This window comes from Sylvia atricapilla, chromosome 2, assembly GCF_009819655.1.
Source record: "Sylvia atricapilla isolate bSylAtr1 chromosome 2, bSylAtr1.pri, whole genome shotgun sequence".
In the NCBI taxonomy this organism is placed as follows: Eukaryota; Metazoa; Chordata; class Aves; order Passeriformes; family Sylviidae; genus Sylvia; species Sylvia atricapilla.
The window spans coordinates 35,713,323-35,723,168 of NC_089141.1; positions in this window are offsets into that span (position 1 = coordinate 35,713,323).

Here is a 9,846-nt window from a genome sequence, read left to right on the forward strand (position 1 = left end):
GAATGAGGTATTTTTTTACTTCAGCAGGAGTTTTGCATTCTTTATACAAGATCAGGATTCATTTCTTAGAAGATGTAGTGAGTCTATGTGCAGCAGCTCATCAAGGCTCTGGAGTGGTGTTCTCCTCCTTCTGTACCAGAACAGAGGATGAGACAGACACTCTATTTTCCACACAGGAGCCAAACATTGCATTTCTGTGCATGTACTGGTGGCAGTAATGGTGTCTTTGAATCTAATTTGTAAACTGGAGAGAAGAGTATTTGTGTAAAAGCAAACATTAACATTAGAGACTTTCATCACAGGTTTTTCACACTTACATACCTTGAGAATAGGAATACAGTGTGTCTACTCTGTTCATCTTTTGTGAGTAATTTTATGGTAGATAATGTAATTGGTTGATTTCTCAGAGATTTACAATATTCTTCCTTTAGAAAAAATTGAATTTTCATTGAACTTCATTTATTTACCAAAGTATCTATATAAAATGTCATGTGATGCACTTTAGCACACCTTATACGTTTGCAACAGACTGGAAATTATAGCATATGACCTGTGATTATCTGGAGTGGCAACTGGACACCGGGCAGGGTATCCCAGATCATCTCAAATGATGCTAGTCCAAAAGAAGAAGCCCTTTTGATAATGGTAGCTGATATACTTGACTCACATGTTTGCATCTAATCTCGAACAAAACCCACTCTGCTGGTGTCTAACCTAAGACAACCTTCAAGTTTCCCTATAGCTGAGATATGTTTCCTTCCATCTGTGATGATAAACACACATCCAAGGATAAGATTAATTGCTTTGTGGAGTGCTGGTCTCCTTTCACTGACTTTAAAGGCGGCTTTGATTAGTAGTTCAAACACTTAATTTTGGACAGCTAGAGAGGGATTTATCTGGCTTAATTTGTGATGAACCCAATTCAGATGTTTGCACACAATCCATTTTTAAATACTCACAGTAGTCCTTAGAGTTCTAGGAAATCATTCCTTTTTTTTTGAAACAGATATCTTCATTGATTAGGAAAGCTGATCAGCAGAACTCAGTAACTGTACATTCACTGGCTGTAACAAAGATCAGGTAGCTCAAACACGTATTTCAGGAAAAGATAGGTCATCTTAATTCTATAAATAGTTTACCTACACTTCATATTTGCAGTTCATAAAATAAAAATATTATTTTCCACTTTATTTTTAAACTCAGCTCAAATTCCAACTGGATTTCTGCTTTTCCAGGTAACACATTTTAACAGTGACTGTGCAGATCAGATTACAAGCTGGGTTATACTCCAGAGCATTATAGTAATTTAGACAATGTGGTTGTACTCTCTCTAAATCAGACTAGGGATCTGTGCACAAGCACACAATCAATGAGCTAATTTTATCATTAGGCTTGAAATGCACACTACTCTTAGCCTTTCTTAGCAGTGTGGTTCAGGGTGGAGGAGCTAGGTCTGTGGTAAATCCATGTCAGGTATTGAAATGGGACAATGAAGAATTCAGGTTGCTCTTACATTCCAGTCTGGGTTTCTTGATTTGGCTATTATGAAAAATATTTCTGCGGTAATATTAATTTGTACAGCAAATATAGTCCCTCTGAAGCCATAAAGATGTATTAAACATCACTCTTATGTTGCTAAAGTGATTGAAAAATATCAAAGAACCGCAGTATTTTAAATGTTCTGTTTGCTTGCCAAAAACCTATGTAAAGTACAGCAAAGTAACAAATGTGATTATTATTTTGGCTGCTTTCATGTTCTTCACATGATTTCTGATAATCTCAGAATTTCAGTACCCTCAGACTCATACAGTAGTAGGCTAATAAGAAGCTGAAAATTTTGTGCATAGGGGGTAATAAAGAGATGGGACAAATATAACCTCGTGGCAGAAAATAAAAATATTGTGGCTAAAGTAGCAATCAATGATAAGTAGGTTTTACCTGAAACATAGTTTTGTACATCTGAAACAATTTTGATATGTATTGTCTTTCTTCCACAGCAAGATACAGAACACAAAATCAATATACATGCATATACACATGTAAAATTTCCCCCAGAGTAAATAAGGAGTTTCAAGAGTTTCTGAAACTTGTAGGAAAGGATATAAAATTTGATTCCTGAAAATCCTGCTTTTTCCTGACTTCTCTGAGTACTCAAAATCGTGACTCAAAATTGTGAAAGTCAAAATTGGTTGTCTGACTTATAGGTGAACTATTATTAGAAGTAAATTGATAGACCTTGGTTTGTCTCTCACTGGAATGATTCAGAATAGAGTCCAAAAACTATTGATTTAACTCCATAAAATAAATTTAAATGTTGGAATGATTTCTTTGGCCATAAAAATGAGCCACTATCACTCTCAGATACTCATGAGGAGAAGACTTCAAATTTGTACAAAATAATTTTACAAATTATATCTACTCTTAAAAAATTAAATATCAGTTTCAGAGTCCTTGTTCTGATATGTTCCCAGTTATCCTAAATGAAGCTCGCACAAGTCATTGAATTAGAATCACTGAGTCATAGAATGGCCTGGGTTGGAAGGGACTAGAAAGATCATTTCGTTTCAGCCACTCTGACCTGGTCAGGGACACCTTCCACTAGAGCAGGTTGCTCAAAACCCCATCCAGGCTGGGCTTGAAAAATTCCAGGGATGGAGCATCCACAACATCTCCAGGCAACCTGTGCCAGTGTTTCACCACCGTCACAGAGAAAGTGTTCCAAAACTGGATCCTTCCTCACAAGTGATGGAAAATTTTTGGACCAGTGCTAAATTATTAGGTGTGGATTTTACCACCACAACATTACGTGGAAAGGGCCCTGCACTGCATAGTAGTTGCAAAGCCAACTTTGCCATTATTGTGCCAGGTACTGCAACTTGTTGAGTCCTCATGTATGGATAATAACTCACAGCTGTTAAAACAAGTTTATACCACATATTACTACAAAGGGTTGCATTTCAGTTGACCTGGAAATCAATTAAATCCATAAAACTTAAATTTTCCTGTAAGTCAATCAAATGCATAAAAATTATTTTTAGATGACTGAATGCTGCTCTCAATGGTGAAAATCTCTGTGTAGTAATGTATGTTTCTACCTACATCAAAGCCTTAAATTAATTTTATCCCTTTTCTTATTTTAATTCAAAATTCATTTCCCCAAAGTTAAGTTTGAAGAAAAACTTTCTAAATGCACTGTCAAGAGAGTTGATATGTTTATAGCATGATTTGAAAGTATAGTCAGGAAGAACATATCAGCTCTGAATAGATTTATGCATCTTTGAGGAAATTAATACTTTTGTTATATAAAAGTATTTACACCAGCATATCTGATATAGGCACTTTAAGAAAAAACAGGAAAAAAGTCAGGTAGACCCTGTGTCCTGCACAAGGCAACTAGGGAAGGAAAAACTAGGGCCTCAGGGAAAAAGTTTGTTTCCAGAAAATGTGGAGTGTTTTCAAACTTTTAGTGTTACCTTGATTAAAAATTGTGGTATTTCCTGTTAATTAAAAGACGTAAATGTAGTCCAGGATTGTTCTTACAGTAAATTTCAGATTAGAAAAAAGCTTACTCTTGTGTAGATGGGTGAAGACCAGTTGTAAATTCTGTTTCAGTAAAGAGAGAAGTGGAGGTGTAGTAAAGTCTAAATGAGACTGAAACAATGCATTTATCTTATCCTGTCTCTGTGCAAGTGAAAATTTCACTCTCAAGGAATAATTAAAAATAAGGCACAGTCCTATTACTGTTGACTTTGGTGAGATTTCTCACTAAATTATTGACTGAATTCTGCCTGGCTCATTTGCAGGGGCAGAAAAGTGTTTCTGTCTCTCCACTTCTTCCTTTAAGAACATACTTAGAAAACATTTTTGCTTTAATTTCCCAATTGTATTTTAATGAATTGCAGCAGTCTGGGAATTTGCCAACGAATAAATATATATGGAAGATTGTATATATTTCTTAATATGTATATAAAACAGTTTTCGTCATCTGAACAATTTGTGGCACTTAAAGATGTTTACAGATTTAATGGAAAATGAGGAAGACAATTTATTTTCAGTCATCCATTGATATGTTGCAAGTTCAACTGGATCTTGAACATCATTACCTATAATAATAAATCAATATTTTACCTCAAGTTACAATGAGCATGCAGTGACACCACTATGAATGTCAGCTGCAGAACACACAACTGATTCCTGTTCCTCGTCTCGTTAGTAATACCTTCATCTGACCAATAAGATTATTTTTTCAGTCGATATTTATAAATATTTTTGTGGCATAAAATTACTGTAGGTTAAGAATGTGAAGGAGCTGTATAAAATTGGATACTCCTAATTTAACAACTGGAGTTGGAGGTTGAACCTGGAGGTGATGCACTGTGTGACCCCCCTGGACTCAGTCACAGAGGTGGAACTGTCCCATTCACTAACTGTAGAGACTCTTGTTTTCAGCCCGGGGGTTTTACTTCTTGTGGATAGCTGGGAAGGTCCTATGGAATGTTGCTGTGATTCACTCACAGAACAAGGTAATGTCATGGCATTGCACAGGCAAAACTCTGAATAGTTCAGTGGCTACAGAAGGAAGCCCTTGAAATTGCTGGATAAAGGGAGAATTCTTCTTTGGGAGAAAAAAAAGTAAGGCTGGTCACAATAACAGCATTTAAGGAAAAAATATTTTATTTCTGAAATACATAGCAATTAATTTTACTCTTCTGTAAACCTATCGAGGCTCCCTTTACCTACAGTCATGAAAAAAGCAACTAAATGCATGTGAACTGATAGTACAGGCAATCATAAGTGAGGTCTGTTGATGCCAGATGTGTTTTATTCACAAACTAATGAACAATGAGGTTTTGTACAAAGAAGAAAAACAACAACAGCAACAACAACAACAAAGCCTGTGAATGCAATTCATGTGACTATAGTTTTAAATTGCTTGTGGCAAATAACCAGTTTGCCTGTATTTAGTGTTTAATCATTACATCCTGAGAAAAATATCCAAAAGGCTTTGAAAAACTAAATTATATGTTCTGTTTCAAGGCAAAAGATACTCTACTCTAGAAACAGGGACTTCCTAATTCTTAATTTTCAGAAGTCTCCATAGGACACTGAAGATATACATAGAATGGTGTGAGGGCAAAACATGGAAGATTGCACAATTGTGAATTTATAATGCTTTTAATTTTGCCCACAAAACAGAGCTTGCCTGACTACTCCGGAAACACACTCAAAACTGTTGATAAGGGACTTTTAAATAAAGACTACCTCTGGCTTGAAATGTTCATATCTCTCTGGCAATGAGTGTATGAGCAGATAAAATTATTTTTCCCTCACAATCTCAAGAATACTGTCAGAATTCCAGAATTGTGTCTTAGGCTGGGAGGAGCCTCCAGAATTCCGATTGTCCTATGCCCTGCTCAAAAACAGATCTAAACTGATCAAGTTTTCCAGGTCTGTGCGCAGTCAATTTTGTACACGTCCAAGGGTGGAGACTACGTAACGTCTCTGGACATCCTGCATCAGTATTTGATCATCCTCATGGGATTTTTTTTCCCCCCTAATATCTATTTGGAATCTCCCACCATGCAACTTTCTCCCTTTGCCTCCCATCCTATCACTGTGTGCCCTCAAGAAGACTCTAGCTCTGTCATTTTCTGATCAGCTAGTCATGGACAGCAGCACGGTCTGCCCTTCAGCTTCTCTTCTCCAAGCTGAACAAATCCATCTTTCTCAGCCTTTTTCTCATATGGCCTGTGCTCCATGTCCTTTATCAGCTTTATGATCTCTGCTGGACTCATTCCAGTAGATTAATACCAATCTTGGATTTTAGAGTCCAAAAGAGGATACACTGTCCTAGATGTGGTCTTAAAATTACTGAGCAACATGGATCACTTCCCTTGCACTGCTGGTGACCCTTTTCCTAATGCAGCCCCCTGCTGCAGACACATGCTGCTAGCTTATGATGATCTTCTTGTCCACAAAGTAGTCTCACAAGTCTCACATCCCTTCATCCAGAGCTGCTTCCCAGATGGTTGAGCCCCAGCCTGTAGTGTTACACACTGCTATTCCATCCACATGGAGTATCTTGCTCTTATGGGACTTCATGATGTTCCTGGTAACCTACAACTTGTCCAGGTCCCTCTGAGTGGGAGCTCTGCCCTTCACAATATTGACTGCTTTCTCCAACTTGTTGTCTACAGACTTACTGAGGATGCACTCTGTCCCATCACCTGGGTTGTTACTGAAGACTTTTATCAGAATTGGTTTTGTTATTGATCACTGAGGGACCCCATTAGTTACTGACCATCAGCTGGACTTGGCACCACTAATCACAGCTCTTCAGGTCCACCAGCTGAGCCAGTTCCTCACCCAACATTTTGTCTGCTTATAAAAACAACCCTTATCTTCCAAATCCAACAATAAGGAGACCATGGGAGATTGTGTCAAAGACCTCATTAAAACCAATGTCTTGATTTTAATGACATCTTTGATTTACAACATTCACTTGCTTTGTCTTGGCCACAGCACCCATCACCTCTTTGCAGAAGGCAGTGAGGAAAGTCAGGTATGATTTCCACTTGCTAAACCTGGAAAAAGAGGTAAAGCCTGGAAAAGAGAAGGCTTTAGGATGTTCTCACTGTGGCTTTACGGTGCCCTCCTGTATGTTGAGGGAACTTACAAAAAAGATGGGGCAAGACTATTTACGAGGGCATGTAGTGACAACACTAGGGGATGTATGGGTTCAAATTGAAAGAGACTAGGTTTGGATTAGATTATACGAAAAATAATTTTTACTGTGAGAGTGGTGAGGCACCAGAACAGGTTGCCCAGAGAAGCTGTAGATGTCCTTTGCCTGGAGATGTTCAAGGCCAGGTTGGACAGGACTTTGAGCAAGATGATCCAGTGAAAGTTGTCCCAGTGGAGTGAAACTAGATGATCTTTAAGGATCCTTCTGACCCAGGACACTCTATGGTGCTGTGATTCTATGATAAACTTGTGCCAGCTGCTCTTAATCTATTAATCTATTTTTGAGTTTAGAAATGAATTATGAGTCTATTTGCCCGTCATCTTCCTAGAGACTGAGGTGAGACAGACTAGTCTGTAGTCCAATGAATACACCTCCTTGCCCTTCTTGAAAACAATGCAACATCCACCTTTTCCAATTCTGAGGAGTGTCCATAGTTGCCATGACATCTCACAAATGATGCAGTGAAGCAACACAATGTCATTAGCAAGCTTAGATGCATCCTATCCAGTTCTATGGACTCATGTATGCACAAGAAGCTTAAATGATGCCTAACTTTCATCCTCTGCAGTGGGTACTGGTTGGCTCCCATGAATCTTGCTAGAAGGCTCAGGGACCTGGAAGCCCTGAGGACAAGCCTTCCAATGAAAAAACTGAGATGAAAGCTGCAATGAGTACATCCGTCTTTTCCTTGTAGCTTCTTACGAATTTCCCTGCCCCACTGATAAGCGGGCACCCAGAGTTCTTACCCTTCCTTTAACACCAAAGTGTTCACAGATACTGTCCTAGTTGCCCTTCACCTTGGTCACTCCAGGTCTTTATGTGCTGTGTGAAGGTGATTACTGCACAAATTCAAATTCAATCTCTGTACTCCAGAGCCTGAAAAAGCCTTTCCCTTTCCATTCCATTTGCAGCAGCCTGAGATTGTGGCTGGGAGAAGGAGGTGCTATGTTGTGCAACTTAAGGTGAGCTGGCGCAAGCTCATCTTGATGATCCAAACTGAATTCACAGCCCAGGGTGAGAGAGACCATGCTGGCAAGTCATTTAACATTCCTCAACAATTACATTTTGATCAAATACTAGAGCAAGTTGAGAAGGACATATTTTTGTGAAAGAATCAATCAATCAAAAAGAACAGGCTTTGGGATTCTTTTCCTCCTGTATTTCAGTAGCAATCTAGGGACTTCTAAAGGATATTTTTGACATGGAAAATGTTATTATCATATTCTGCTCATTTTCACTACTACTCTGCTCTTTTTCACCACTCTCAAGCAGAATTTCACTGAAAGTTCATTTCATCAGTCTAGTTCAAGCAGTTGTGTCTCTCTTAGTGTTATAACATCCTTGTCAAAAGTTGCATAGCTAGAGTAATTACTGCAAAACTGTTTTCTCTTTCCTTTATAATTCACTTTGTTTAAAAGCCAATGAACCAGAAATATTTGAAAGAAGTGTAGATCATGTATATAACTTTCAAAATTTAACATAGATTTTTTCACACTTTAATGTATTCACCAATCCCACATGCCTTAATTTATAAATTGTAATCCATAAAGTCAAGAGCTAGTGATCCCAATACTTCCCAAATAGTAAACCCTAATTCAGTATTTAATCAACTACAGCCTTTTTGTCATGCTTCAATTACTATGTCACTGGAAACTAATGCAAATTTTATAATCATAGAACTAAATTCCTGCAAGGGTTAATTAGTTTAGGTCTAAGCACTTTACACAATAGCACAGCAGGAAATTGGAATTTCAAGCAAGATTACATCATTAAACATAGTACCTCAAAGATTTTTCCTTTTGCCCTGAAGTAGCACTGTTCTTAAATTGGGTGTCACTGCAACACCATGAAAGCCTTCTGCTGCTAGATTTCAAGCAGATATTCAGCATTTTAGAGTATTTTATACAATTAGCAGATAAAACTATCAAAAAATCTACTTCAGGGATTGACTCGATACTCTTGTGTTACTCTTATTTTATTCTAAAATAAGTGAATACAGTGGCTCTCATAGCCTATTCTGGTATAGATCATAAATTAGTAGGGCCTTCAAGTCACCTGTATTAAAGAGCTTTCTGCATATAGGGTTTGTGTGGAGAACAATTAAAAAATAAAGCTACAAAAAATCCTCTAACAACATGATCATGTCACATGTACAGTGACCACCTCTCAAACGGATTACATGCAAGGAACTAGGTAGTCACAAGTATCAATTTTTTGGGGGAAAAGCATATAGATTCTAGAGTTTAATGCTTTGTCTTGTTCTCTGAGTGACCTTCCAAAACATACACTTACTTCTTGAACAACTACTGCTATCATCTTAACTTTTCCAATGCAAAAAAAGTGCATTAATTTAACTGAAACTTTTGAATGAAAAATAGTATTATTTGAAAGGATTTGATGTGCTACTGATGCATTTAATTCTGTGCCCCTCCCCTATGCCACCTCAGAGGCCTTTGCTACAGCAAGGCTATGATCCCATATCCTTTTTATCCTGATAGATTCTTCCTTATCTGCTCATTTTCTTGGGACTAGGAAGGAATTTTACAGTAAATTTGAATGCGACTCTCTCAACTACATATAATTATTTTAAAAAAAGATATCAGAAACAGTGAGGTCTTCTTCATAGTTTCTTAATTAATGGCATCTGAAGTTGCAGGAATTGCCAAAGAATAGGCATGCAAATCAGGATCCATTGTGTCTGTCCTTAGGCCAGTGTGCAGTAAATGGGACAATATGCAGACACCACATTGCATTTTTCATTGTTAATCTTCTTGAATAATATGTCTTTGCTACTCAAATTCATTAAAAAAAAAAGGCTGTCTCTAATGATAAGAGATTTTAAACATCTCATACTTTTTATTGATTGAATGAATATGAATAAAAATCATGAAAGGCATCTCTACAGTCATAAAATTCAATCCACAGTATGAGAACCTCCTAAATGTCACACACCATTCATGTGATTACTTGTCTACACTGAACATTCTCCAGAGCAGAAGGAATCCCATATAACATGTCCTACATGGCTTCCTGAAAATGAAACCCAGGTAAGCATATTTTCTACTTTGTCTTTTTTCCCTTGATCCAACAGATTTGCTGAC